The 14,526-nt window shown below is 51.8% G+C and overlaps 2 long non-coding RNA genes across 2 annotated transcripts; one reads left to right on the forward strand and one right to left on the reverse strand.

Moving 5' to 3' along the window:
- Positions 1–105: 105 nt before the first annotated feature.
- Positions 106–3,870, forward strand: LOC121039314 (uncharacterized). The gene is made up of 2 exons (XR_005794691.1): positions 106–259; positions 3,634–3,870. It is a non-coding gene; the product is annotated as an uncharacterized LOC121039314 (long non-coding RNA).
- A 3,384-nt stretch (positions 3,871–7,254) lies between these two features.
- On the reverse strand, positions 7,255–12,588 carry LOC121039315 (uncharacterized). The gene is made up of 2 exons (XR_005794693.1): positions 11,674–12,588; positions 7,255–8,171 (listed from the first exon to the last, which is right to left on the reverse strand). It is a non-coding gene; the product is annotated as an uncharacterized LOC121039315 (long non-coding RNA).
- Between the last annotated feature and the right edge of the window lie 1,938 nt (positions 12,589–14,526).

Raw genomic sequence — 14,526 nt, forward strand, 5'->3', positions numbered from 1 at the left:
CCCCCCCCCCCCCCCCCCCCCCCCGGCCAAAGCCCCGTGATCCAGGCCACTGGGTCTGGAGGTCGCCCTGGCAACAGGCTGTGTTGTGATGCTTCACAGAGCCAAGGGCTTGTTAGTCAGAGCCACACAGGAAGGTCCCCTCTGACCCTGGCAGGCCGGCAGGCCAAATCTGGACACTCCTGGGAATGGCCCAGTGACAGACCATTGTTGGGCCTTGTTACCAGACCAGGAGAAGAGCAGCTGGCCAAAGGAGAGAGAGGTGGGTCCAGCAGGGATCGGGGTTCCGAAATCATTCAATTAACAAACTGTGCTCAGCCAGCAGGCAAATCAGGCCTCGCCTCGGGTGGGGAGGAGGGTCCCTGTGTACCATGTGAGATGTGATATCAGAGGTGGCACCAGTACAGCTAGGACATGTCCTTCCAAATAGGCCTCAGCCCCTGAAGCCGTCCCCTTGGGACGTTGCTGCCCTTACACCAGTGATGAAGCCGGGTGCCTGCATTTCAGGACTCTGCATGAGGACGGCTTCAGATCTGGGCCGCTGTATTCTAGTCTTGCCTGGAATAGACAGTTCCCCTTTTCCCAGGCCTCAGTCTCCCCATAGCCTGCCAGCAGGTTGCCCAGGAGACCTGCCCCCATCACCCCCTCAGAGCCCATCTCCCTCATCCTGCTCCAGCAAGCAAGCCCCCACGTCACACTGAGCTTTGTCAGGGCCACCTGCGTCTCCTCACTTCCACATTACTGAGAATGCTATTCCAGTCCGCCATTCCTGCTACAGGGCCTGTGATGAAGGCAATGAGCGACCTGGGGCCCAGTCACCCCTCCCAAGACTGGATTAATGTCCCCGGGCAGTGGCCCCTTCCCTGCTGTGTCCAAACCTCCCCCCACAGCACACACACAGTTGCCCCTAGGGGCACGGTCTCGGAATGACTGGCCTCGGTGGAGCCACTTCCCTCCCTGAGTCTCAGTTTCCTCATCTGTGGAAGGAGGGTAGTGAGAGTGACCTCACAGGAAGGCATGCCACGGCAGAGTTAGCTCCCATGTTTCTGATCACATTTAAGGAATTATTTTTATTATTAACGTGGGTGTCTCTTGTTGGCCTTTTTAGGCTGTTTGATGAATAATTTGGGCACGGGTCAAACCCCACTTCCCTTGATCCCCCTGTGGGCTGAGGAGCTGCGGGGGTGGGCGGTGGGAAGCCACGCCCTCCAGGAACATGCCCCTCAACATGATGTCAGGAAGCGTGTCAACAGCAGCGCAGACCTGAATCACGAGGCCCTCCCCATCCCCTGGGAGCTCCGAGAATAGATCCAGAAGCCCTTCCCACAAGCGGCCCCCGAGCACTGGGAAGGCAGACAGGCCCCAGTTAGAATCCTGCCGATGACTCAGAGCAGGTCACCTGAGCTCCCCAACAACCCCCAGCCGCATCCTCACCCCTACCTTCTTCCTGGACTCCCCTCCGTGAATCTCCCCGCCCCAAGGCTTCCATCTCAGAGGGCCCTGTGGTTTCCTGCTGCCACGCTCTTTCTACAGAAAGGTTCGCCCATTTTTTTTTTACCCCCTCTCACCCTCTGCCTCTGGCAACCACCGATCTGTTTTCTGTATCTATGACCTTGGATTTTTCTAATTATCATTTTTTTTTTTAAAGATTCCACATATAAGAGAGATTATGCAGTATTTGTCTTTCTCTCTCTGGCTTATTTCACTTAGCATATACCCTCTAGATCCATCCATGTTGTCCTCAATGGTAAGATTTCATTCTTTTTTATCGCTGAATAATATTTCATTATATATATACACATATATAATGAATATATATTCTAATGAATATATATGTATATATGTATATATGTGTATATATGTATATATGTGTATATATATGTATATATATATATGTATATATGTATATGTATATACGTATACATAATGAATATATATGTATATATGTATATGTATATATGTATACATAATGAATATATGTGTGTGTGTATATGTATGTATATATGTATATGTATATATGTATACATAATGAATATATATGTGTGTGTATATGTATATACATATACATGTATATACATATGTATATGTATATACATATACATATATATATGTATATATACCAAACTTTTTTTATCCATTCATCCATTGATAGACACTTTGGTTGTTTCCATATCTTAGCAATTGAAAATAATGCTGCAATGAACTGCAGGATACATGTATTTTTTCAAGTTAGTGCTTTTGTTTTCATTGGGTAAATACCCAGAGGTAGAATTGCTGGATCATATGGCAGTTCTATTTTTAACTTTTATTTTTAATTTTTTGAGGGCTCTCCGTCCTGTCTTCCACAGGGGCTGCACCAGTTGACATTCCCACCCACAGGGCACGAGGGCTCCCTTTTCTCCACATCCTCACCAGCACTTGTTATTTTTGTCTTTTTTTTTTTTTAATTTTTTTTTTTTTAACGTTTGTTTATTTTTGAGACAGAGACAAAGCATGAACGGGGGAGGGTCAGAGAGAGGGAGACACAGAATCTGGAACCGGTTCCAGGCTCTGAGCTGTCAGCACAGCGCCCGACGCGGGGCTCGAATTCACGGACCGCGAGATCATGACCTGAGCCGAAGTCGGCCGCTTAACCGACTGAGCCACCCAGGCGCCCCGATTTTTTGTCTTTTTGATGACAGCTCTTCTGACAGGTGTGAGGTGGCATCTCATTGTGACTTTGATTTGCATTTCCCTGATGATTAGTGATGCAGAACATCTTTTCACGTGCTTGTTGGCCATCTGTGTGCCTTCTCTGGAAAATATCTCTTCAGATCGGCCCATTTTTTTAAAACAGAATTGTTTGGGTTTTTTACTACTGAGTGGTAGGAGTTCTTTATATATTTTGGATACTAAGTCCTTTATCAGGTATATGATTTGCAAATATTTTCTCCCATTCAATAGGTTTCCCTTTCTTTCTTTCTTTTTGTTTTTTTAAGATTTTATTTTTAAGTAATCTCCACACCCAATGTGGGGCTTGAACTCATAACCCTGAGATCAAGGGTTGCACGCTCCACTGACGGAGCCTGCCGCCAGGCTCAGGGTTTTCCTTTCATTTTGTTGATGGTTTCCTTTGCTGTGCAGAAGCTTTTTAGTTGGATGTAGTCCCACTTGTTTCTTTCTGCTTTGGTTCCTAGTTGCTCGGGCTGTTTCCTCTGCTTGCCTTCTCGGGGCTGCTGAGCCCAGCCACTGCCACCAGGAAGCGTGCCCAGCCTCCCCCAGCTGGAGGGGAGCTTTTCCTCAGCACCTTGTAGGTGGCACTTTAGCACATTTTTTCAAGTTGATTTATTTAAATTGAAAGAGAGAGAGAGAGAGAGAGAGAGCATGAGCAGGGGAGAGAGGCAGAGACAGAGGGAGAGAGAGAATCCCAAGCAGGCTCTGCGCGGTCAGCTCAGAGTCCGACGCGGGGCTCCGTCTCACGACCGCTGTGAGATCATGACCTGAGCCAATGTCAAGAGTCGGACGCTTAACCCACTGAGCCACCCAGGCATCCCTGTACGCATCCCTTTAAAAACTTCAAATAGGAGCTCCAACTCGGTGAGTGCGGTGGGAGCAGTGCCCTTCAGATGCAGCGTCCCGTCTTCTTCTGTTTTACAGATGAGGAAACTGAGGCTCAGAAAGGTTGAATAACTTGCCCTGGAGAGTCCGCCACCCTAGGACTCGAAGCACGCAGACACAGAAGTCCCTGTGCTTTTCTACACCCCCCCCCACCCCGCCCCCTGCGCATTCCCATTTCTGGGCTCTCCTGGTCTTAACCAGACAATTGAAGATAATGCCCGAAGGAAATCGGTGTTGTAAAAGATTAAAACTTAATCCAAATGACTCTCCAACTAACCAGTGACTCTTCTAAGTTTGTTCCTCCACACACTGTTAGCATTAATAAAACTCTTTTTTTTTTTTTTTCTGGTAGAAATAATAGTTCCTAAAACAAAATATCCTCAGTGACCTCAAAGACCGGAAAGAAATATGGAAGTCCGTTGTCCCCTCTTCATGAGCCTGGACCTGCTCCACACAGGGACTAGGCAAGTCCTGTGGGGCCCAGCTGACAGCTTGCCCAGCGCTAGGGACAGTGTGTGACAGCTGTGTTCACACAGGGCTCGGAGGGTGAGGTCCTTGCTCATTTTACGCTTACAGCAACCCAGCTATGTGGGCCCCAGTACCCTTATGCTGTGGGGTGGGGGGAGACCGAAGGTCAGAGAGGTTGGAGGTGACCCCACAGATCTTCCCAGCTCCATAACTCGGGTTCCCAGCCTAGCAAGTGGGGACCTTCCCTCCCACTGTGGCTCAGGACCTCTGCCTGGGAGAAGCATTAGGCCTCTAGATAGGGGATCTGCCTTGGATGGGCCTTTCTTGGGGCTCTCCCTCCTCCCAAAGGCCACAGAGCTGGCCTAGCCCCCAGCAGCTCCCAGACTGGTCCCTCCCCTGTGGTCACATGGATGGTGGCGCCCCACTGGTACACTGGAGGCAGTTATCGAAGGGAGAGTCAGGAGCCTGCGGTTCGGATCTTTGCTCTGCCACCTATTTGCTGTGCCATGACTCTGGGCCTCCCGGGGACTGTCTCCCTGGTAAAATGAGGGTGTGTAGGTGACTTGGGCAGGAGCACAGCGAGCCTTCCCTGGAAGAGAGCCGAGTCTGAGATCAGGGTGGAAGGGCAGACAAGAGAAGGCGGCCCCGGAGGCCAGGCCATTCCAGGTCTGGGTCAGGGAGCTGCATGAGAGCAAGGACGTGCTTATCGGTGCTAGGACAACCTCAGGGCACATGACTCCTCTCCTGTGGGTAGAAGGAAGAAGAGCTTTCCCCTTTGGAATGTAGCCCTCCGCCTCCCCCAGGCCACAAGACACAGACCTCCAGCATTTGGGCTGAATTAAGAGCCTCAGACATCAGCTGCCTCTGAATCACGGCTGTTCCAAGCCGAGCCGGGGAGGCACGTAGGAGCACATCCTGGACGGTGATTTTCACACCGTGTCCTATAGGCTCTGGGGGACCTCGGGTGTGCAGTTCCCTTTATGTGTGTTATATATGAGCCAGGGAAGTCACACGGCCAGAATGCCCTCTCTGGGCCAGGCTTGGTGCTGACCATGAGGATTCCGTGGAAGCCACGACAGACAGGGCTCCTGCTGTCGAGGTGTTTAAGGTCTGAGGAGATGACAGTGATCAACAAGAGCTCATACATGGGGGGCACGTGGGTGGCTCAGTCGGTTGGGCGTCCGGCTTCCGCTCAGCTCATGATCTCGCAGTCCGTGAGTTCGAGCCCCGCCTCGGGCTCTGTGCTGAGAGCTCGGAGCCTGGAGCCTGCTTCGGATTCTGTGTCTCCTTCTCTCTCTGCCCCTCCCCCACTCACGCTCTGTCTGTCTCTGAAACACAAATAACACTTAAAAAAAAATAAATAAATAGGGGCGCCTGGGTGGCGCAGTCGGTTAAGCGTCCGACTTCAGCCAGGTCACGATCTCGCGGTCCGGGAGTTCGAGCCCCGCGTCGGGCTCTGGGCTGATGGCTCAGAGCCTGGAGCCTGTGTCCGATTCTGTGTCTCCCTGTCTCTCTGCCCCTCCCCCGTTCATGCTCTGTCTCTCTCTGTCCCAAAAATAAATAAACATTGAAAAAAAAAATAAAAAAAAAAAATAAAAAATAAATAAATAAATAAATAAAGAGCTCATACATGTAACCTTATGTAGCCTGTCATGCAATTTACACACATCAACTCTCATGACAGCCTTCTGAGGTTAGTAAATCCCCCATTCACAGATGAGGAAATTGAGGTATGAGAGATAAAACGATAACCAGGCAGCTAGGACGTGACAGAGCAGGGATCTGAACCCTACCTATCTGTCTCCAGAGTTTGTGCTCAGGACTACTACGTTACACGGGTATATAAATAACCTATATAAAAAAACCTATGTGTTTCCCCTATAGACAGGGGAACCCGGCTAAGCTGAGGTTGGGTGGGGAGCATTGTCAACAGAAGCTTCCCTGAGGAAGTGATGCTTGAGTTAAGATGGAAGGATGACATTGAGAGACCATTGGGGTTTTTTTTTAAGTTTATTTTGAGAGAGAGAGAGCACAAGCAAGGGAGGAACAGAGAGAGAAAGAGAGAGAATTCCAAGCAGGCTCCACACTGTCAGCACAGAGCCCAACGCAGGGCTCGAAGCCACAAACCGTGAGATCACGACCTGAGTCGAAACCAAGAGTTGGAGGCTTAACCGACTGAGCCACCCAGGCGCCCCAACAGACAATTGATTTTTCACAGTGATGCCAAGACCATTCCCTAAGAGGGAGGATGGCCTTTTCAACGAACGGTGCTGGGGCAGCTGGATATCCACGTGCGGAGGAATGAAGCTGATCCCCTATCTCACACCATACACACAAATTACCTTAAAATGGATCGACAACCTCAATGTAAAGACTAAACCTCTTAGAAGAAAATAGTTGTAAATCTCTGTGACCTTAGATTAGGCAATAGTTTCTTGGATATCACGTCAAAAGCATAAGCAACAGAAAGGAAATTAGAAACATTGGAGGGGATCAAGATTAAATACTTTTATGCTTCAGAGAACACTATCAACAATGGGGAAATCTTTTTGCAAATCATATATCTGAAATATACATGAAATTCTCATAATTCAGTAATAAGACAAATGTGAACATAGGCAAAGGATCTGGATAGACATTTCTCCAAAAAAGGTACACACAGGGCCAACCAGCACATGAAAATATGCTCTGATGTCATTAGTCATCAGAGAAACGCACTCCAAGCCGCAGTGAGATATTGCTTCACAGGCACTACAATGGCTGTATATATATTTACAAAGAGATGTAATAAAAAACATTGATGAGTATGTGGAGAAATTGGAACCCTAATACCCTGCTAGTTGTACTGGAAAACGAAGCAGCCTCTGTGCAAAACAATCCGGCTGTTCCTCAAACGATTAAACCTAGAGTTGCCATATGATCTAGGAATTCTACTCCTAGGAATACACGCAAGAGAAATAAAAACATATGTCCGCACGAAAATTTGCACACGGATGTTCATAACAGCATTACTCATAATGGCTAAAATGTGGAAACAACCCAAATGTCCCTCAATTTATGAATGTATAAATAAAATGTGGTATCATCCATGTGAGGGAATATCATTCACCCATAAAAAGAGGACGAGGTGCATCATCTACTACGATACAGACGAATCTTGAAAACCTCACGCCAAGTGAAAGAAGCCAGTCACCAAAATGTAAGACTCCATTTATAGGAAACGTCCAGAAGAGGCAAATCTACAGACGCAGAAAGTAGATTAGGGGTTGCCAAATGGTGCGTGTGGGGGAGTTGGGGGGCAGTGACTGGTAAATGAGTACAGGGTTTTAGACGATGATGCAAATGTCCTAGAACTGATCGTGGTGATGATTACCCAGATCTGTGGACATACTAAAAACCATTGAATCACATGTTTTAAATAGGTCAACTATATGACATATGAATTATATGTCAATAAAGCTGTTATTTTAAAAAGAAGGAAGGTTGAAGAGGCATTAACTGTGGACATGGAAGGGGCTGGGGCTTGGGGCACGTCTTCTAAAGTAAGGGGACTGTACGTGCAAAGGCCCTGTGGCTGGAAGCCTGGTATGTTGAAGAAAGCAAGAAAGACCAAGTGACAGGAGCTCATAGGGCAGAGGGGGAAGAGGGAGGAGAAAAGGCCGGAGGGCCAGCTGGGCTGGGTTGCCCAGGGTCTTGGGGACTATGGCACGACCTCAGGTCCACATAGAGACAGAGGAATGCAGCTCCCACAATGGTGCAGATGATGGCATTATGGCATGTAGTTCATCAGGCTCAGGCTATCCTGCACTTCCCTCCTCCTGACATCTTCCGTCTGCCTGGGGGACCCTAGGATAGGATGTGCATTCTGGAGGAAGTGTGGGAATCATCCGAGTCAGAAGTCTCTGCGGATGATGGGCTTTGTGGCAGAGCCAAGGTTTATGTCCCAGCTCTGTGACTGCTGTGGGGCTTTGGGCTACTTTTTCCTCTTCTTTCCTCTTCCTTCCTCTCTCTCAGAGCCCCAGTTTCTGCATCTGTATAGTAACAGCTCTTCCCGGTCTACCCTCCTGAGAGGGCTGTGGCCAGGGGGGTCCATGTGATGGCGTCCAGTGCTTTGCAAAAAAAAAAAAAAAAAAAGTTTAAAAACGCAGACAAAGGTCATTGTCTATCTGCCGCCAGCTGCCTTCTTTCTGAATTCCAGGGTCCGCAGACAGTCGGCAAGGCTGCCGCACCCCCGCTCTGGGGACCATGGGTTTTTCTGAGGAGCTGGCTCTCATCCTGAGATTGGAGAGAAAGTCTCCGGCCTGCACGCTGTTCCTCCCCAGCTCCAGGGCATCGGGGTTGGGGTGGGGGGGGGGGGGTCAGGGAGTGGGAGAGCTGGGAGCGGACAGGCTGTGTCCATGTCCTAGGAGCTGACTAATTGAGGGCGGGGGGAGGCCAACTGTCCTGCGAGGCAGAGCTGAGCGTGGACTCCCGGGGATGAGCAGAGTCTGGGGCTTCGGCAGCTGGAATCTGCTGGCTTGCTCTTTGAACAAACACTGAGGCCCTGTGTGCAACCTTAGAGATCATGCCTGTCTAATACAGGCTCTGGATTAGAGGCAGCTGGGGCCCGGCGTCAGGGAAGCCTTGCATAATGCCTCCCAGTCAGTCAGGGGCAGAGGAAGACAAGCTGGAAAAAGTCAGAAGGGGAAGGGGCTTGGAGGCCTTCTAATCTAAACGTCACACTGCGCGCACGGAACGGGAGCCCATAAAGCTGATCCGTGATTAGAGGGACGGGTCCCCCCGTGGATGGAAAGATGGGCCCAGTGACCCAGGCTGCTCCCAACGTTTCTGTTGTCCTGACCCCTGAGGCCTCCTCCCCAGACCCTGGAGAGGAAGACACCTGGGGCCTCTTCCCAGTGTCCCATTTCTAGTCCTAGTCACCCCACCTTACACTCCCCTGCGATGGCCTTTCCCACCCACTCCCCGACCCCTCCTCCCCGTTCAGTGCCTGACGCGGGGCCTGCATTCCTAGGGTCAGGCCCCGAGCCCAGGATCTGGCCACCATATAACAGCGCTTTGTGCGTCCCAAACAGAACCTGTCTCTGGGCCCTGGCACCACTCCCCACTCTCCAGTCTCCGTTGGTGATGGACACCATCACCCACACGGTGCCCAAGCCAGCCACACACCTGGGGCCACCTTCCCCTGACTCTCCTTCATCTCTGAAACAGCCCCTGCCCTCGACAGGGTTCCAGTCTCCTTCTCTCTTGCCTACGTCCCTAGTGCCCTCTGAGCCTCCCCCTCATCTGCCCGCTCTGGTCCAACCTCCTCCCGGGAGCCAGAGACACATTTGGGACACACTGTTCTGATCATGCTCCTCCTCTCCTCAAAACCATCCCATGACTCCCCAGCACCCTCAGGGGAAAGCCCAGGCTCCCTAGCCTGGTGTTCCAGGCCCTTCCTCATGTTCCGCTGGTTCCTGCTGACGTGGCGAGCCCCTGTACTCCAGCCGTCTATCCTCGTTGGAGACAGACTCCCACCTGGGCTCCCGCCTCCAGACCTTGGCCCCCAGCTCGCCCTACCCAAGGCTTTCTTCTCTGCTAGTCTGCCTGGCAAACACCCACCCATTCTTCAAATATCACGTCCCCAAAGATTTTCCCACAAAGAGCCTTGACCCCTCCCTCACTCTAGGACCCTATCCCACTGTATCCCGTACAGACCTTGATCTGAGCCCCTGTGACACAAAGCTTATAGCCCTCTGCCCAGCCTGGGAGCCTCTCAGCCCAGGGACCAGATCTTGTTGGGCTGGGGTGGGGAAGGGAAAGCAAGGGAGGCAGGCAGGAGGGAGGGGAGAGGAAAGGATTTATTTCAGGTTCCTGCTTAATGCCTCCTCCCCCAGGAAGACGGGCCGACAGCCTCTTGCTTGCATTTCTGCTGGTGCAGTCACTGTTACTCGGGTTCACACAGTCTAGAATAAGCCCCGGGCCCTGGACGAGCATTTAGGCGGCACCTTGTTTTACAGATGGGGAAAATGAGGCACAGGGATGAGCAGCCCCCCTGAGTGTCATTCTACCAGATTGGAGCAGAGCCATCTGTCTGACCCCAAACCCCATGCCCATGCCCTTTCCCTGCTCCTGCTGCCTGATGTTGGCACCTCTGGGTCCTGGGAGCACATCATAAAGGGGACTCTTCAACCCGGGAGCCCCAAGCCACAGGTTCCAGCCCGATGGGGCCAGTGGGGGCCTGGGAGCAGGTGGTGGGGAAGGGGCCTGAGCCTTGCGATGCACGCACACTGGGCTGACCCCTTTCCATCTCACTCCATCTCAGCCAGCCAGGACTATTTGTGCTTGGACCCCCTGATCACAGCTTCCACCACACTCTACAGAGCGAGGCCTCTGGGGCTTGAATCCCAGCCTTGGCAAGTTGTGAAAACGCTGTCACCTCCCTGTGCCCCGGCTTCCTCCTCTTGGAAATGGATACTTCACAAGGTTGCCTTAAGGGCTGTGTGATTTCAATGAGTTGATTGGAGCCAATCGCTCAGCAGGGCACAGGGCATTAAAGGACCCCCAAGCTGGGATTCCCTTCTCCCCTGCAGGCAGAGTTGCAGGCAGGGAATGGGGGAGGGGGACAAGGGCTGCCCCCGCTCCCCCACGCGTCTGCTTTGTGTCATCCCCGGGGCTGGCTCATCACAGGGCTGTGTGGCAGGCATGTTTACATTCCCGAGTACCCCAGACGACAGCGGCTGATAAGGATGTCTCTGGTCTGGGAGCCTCCGCAATGACTTTATCTCCCTAGATAGAGCTGGCTGGCCCCGGTTGGGGGACGGAGGGTGCCTTCGGTTGCTGAGAAGCCTCCGAAACCATGTTTGCGCAGATGTAACTGAGTCCACCTGGCTCTGGTGGGGTTTCCCGGTCTGTCCTCCTTGACCCGGATCCTGCCCCCTGTGCCTTCCGCCGCCGCCCCCCCCCCCCCCCCCGTCAATCGCCCTTGACCAGATTCTGACAAGCCTGCCCAGCCTCACTTCTCTTCTTCCTGCCTCTGGGTCAATCTGGGAGCAACCTGAGGGCAGCGTCTCCCGGGGACCCATCCCTGCAGGAAGCCGGGCTTCTCACACTTGATGTCCAACCAGAACTGACCCCTTTTCAGCCTCCCTGAAGCACACTCCTCCCCTTCTCCCTTGACCAAGTCAGAGACTGGAGCCATGTCTTGGGTCTTGTCCTTTCTCCCCAGCCTCACACACCTGCACCCTTCTAAGGAACACTCCCTCTGTGCCAGGCACTTTCGTTAATCCCCGGGCTCCTGGGAGGTACTGTTATAATTCCCATCACAGAGGCTGGTGACCCGCCCAGGGGCACCTGGTTGCAAGTGACAGAGCTGGGCTCAGTGGTGGGCAGAGGACTGACTCCAGGTTCCACTGAGACATCTCGGGGGTGGGAGTGGGGTGTGGGAGGAGCTTACTTAAACCAGGCTGGGGTGGCTCACAGGTTGCCGGGGAAGCGGGAAGGCTGTTCTTGTTACTCAGTGCTGTGTATCTAAAACCTAAGTGCTTGAAACAAGACATTCATTTTGTTCTCAAATCTGCATTTGGGCAGGGCATGGAGGGGATAGTTCATCTCTGCCCCACTTGACATTACCTGAGATGGTTGCAGTCAGGAGCAGGAATCATTTGGAGAGTCGTTTGTGCACATGTTGAGCACTGAAGCTGGCCTAAGGTGGAGACCTTAATGGAGGCTGTTGGCCCAGAGCACCTACAGTGGCCTCTCCGGGTGGCTTGGGCTTCCTCACAATATGGCTGGTGGATTCCAGAAAGAGACAGAGACAGACAGATAGAAGCCTTATCACATTTTAAGATTTAGCCTGGGAAGTTAATGTAGTATCACTTTTGCTCTATTCTGTTCACTGAGGCAGTCACAAAGTTCTGCCCAGTGAGAAGAGGGGCAATAACCCACATCTCTTGGTGGAGAATGACAAGGCTCCAGTATGTAGAACTGGAAATCTTCCTGAGGCCACATGTTTTGGAAGGTATGCTCTGCCACAGGGACCTCCTCCTCTGACCTCTCATTGACTAGTCCCAATTTCCTGACCTGAGAAGACAACTCCAGAGGCTCAGTTGATACTTCTCAACTTTGGAAGCATGGTCCTAAGTGGTGGGAGCGGGGGGAGACCATGAGCCGCCATTTACTCACTGTATGCTGGGCCCTACCTGGGCATAGCGGTCCACACCCCACTATGATCCTACTTGATGGTCAATGAGGTGCCCATTCACCAGGTAAGGGAACAGAGGTTGAAAGAGGTGAGGTGACCACCCAGGCTACAAGGAGTCATCGGCAAGGCTGGAATAGAACCCAGGTCAGGTCAGTGTGGCTCCAAACGTCCTGTTCTTACCCTTGCACAAGCTGTCCCCAGGCTCAAGGTAAGGAAGGGGTGAGAGGGTGAGGGACTAATAACATGGGCTTTGGGATCAGAACAACTTGGGTTCTCACGGAAGCCCTTTGACCCTGGGCAGGTTACTTCACATCTCTGAGCCTCAATTTCCATATCTGTCCAATGGGGTCATAACCTCTATGTCACTGAATTTCTTTTTTTTTTTTTTTTTCAACGTTTATTTATTTTCGGGACAGAGAGAGACAGAGCATGAACGGGGGAGGGGCAGAGACAGAGGGAGACACAGAATCGGAAACAGGCTCCAGGCTCCGAGCCATCAGCCCAGAGCCCGACGCGGGGCTCCAACTCCCGGACCGCGAGATCGTGACCTGGCTGAAGTCGGACGCTCAACCGACTGCGCCACCCAGGCGCCCCTCTGTCACTGAATTTCAAAACAAACCAGTGAAATAAAGTAATCTCTCCCACCAGCTTGGCACAGCCTGTGGCATGTCATAAATGAACCCGGAGCCCTCCTTACACAAGACCCGCGCATCTGTGGGCCAGAGTGGGTGGCGGCTGCCTGGGGAATGGGCATTCTGTAGCTCACCAAGGGGGAGCCCCCGGCGCCCGGTGGCTCTGTGCAGGCAACCACAGAACCACATGTGGGGTTTACCACGGTCTGGCCAAGGCCGGAAGAACAAGAAAACACATCCGATGACGGAGGGTGGGCACCTGAGGTCGGAATGGGCCCCTGCCCTTTCTGGCATCTCCAGGTCGATTCAAACAAAGTAGGAGGGCGGTGTTTCCTCATCTGGAAAATGGAGACGATCACAAGCACAAAAGCCCCCCTTTTGGGGCTGCTTACCGTGGGCCTGATGCAGATAGAGCAGCTCACCTTGTGAGCTCAGGGGATCTCACCTGACCCCGGCTGAGAGGGACGCCGCGGGGCAGGAGCAGCTCAGATAGAAGAGGCAGCAGGAGCGCGACCAGGCTGGTCCTTTTCACCACTCTGCTCCTAGCCTCCCCAAACGCACTGCAACGAGTTTATAAGGACTAGCCGAATTATGGACGTGGGTATGATTTCAACATTGTAAACTGGAATGCAAACAGAGCGGGCCCAGGGACAACCTAGGCTTCGACTAGAACTGTGTTCTATGAGGCTCTCCCCACCTCCCTGACCCTGGCCTTCGCCATGTGTCTCCACTTACCCATCTGTTTTCTGGACAGGGGGTCCTTGTGAGATGTTATGTTGGCTCTATGAAAGAGAGAAAGAGAGAGAGAAGAAAGGAAGGAAGGAAGGAAGGGAGGAAGGAAGGAAGGAAGGAAGGAAGGAAGGAAGGAAGGAAGGAAGAAGGGGCGTAGAAAACCACTGAGGGGTGGACTGAAGTCCCAGGGTGGCAGGAACACTCCCCAGGGCACACAGTGGGCGCTGAGGCCCCACGTGTCCCAACGCCCTCACCAGCCTGGTCCACAACAGTAGCCCCGGGAGCCTCCGCCCACTTCTCAGAGGCCAAGCCTCAGGCCGTCTGCTTCCTCACTCACATGGGACCTCTGACATCGGTACTTCTCAGGTCCAGGAAACCATGCTCCTGAAAGAGCCACTCAGAAGCCCCGTAATCCCCCAAGAGGAAAGAAAAGCAAAGCAAAGGACAACAACGGAATGTTTGTATGTGCTCATACCTGCAGTTATATGCACTCATGCACACTGGGCATATCACACATGTGCAAGGCACACATGATGCACGAATCCACCTGTACACACACACTTGTAGATCTACACGCACACGTGTGCACAAAGACGCAAAACACTTATTCCCCCGGGCACCCACGCACACACGCCACACCTATCCGTATTCCTACATTAAGGTGCACCTCCAAAGTACACACACGCCTTACATGAACATACACACATGTCTCATACACGCATATGGATTACCATCAGGCACAGCATGTATTTATGCAAGAAAGCACAAATGTGCACAAACATACATACATATATATACATATATATATATATATATATATATATTTACACACACCCAATCAGCATACGCTTCCACGGACAAACAGATACATATATTCAATATACTTGCACCACGAAAGCGTATATATCAATGGACGCT

Source organism: Herpailurus yagouaroundi, unplaced genomic scaffold (genome assembly GCF_014898765.1).
Source record: "Herpailurus yagouaroundi ecotype Mexico unplaced genomic scaffold, PumYag 180, whole genome shotgun sequence".
NCBI lineage: Eukaryota > Metazoa > Chordata > Mammalia > Carnivora > Felidae > Herpailurus > Herpailurus yagouaroundi.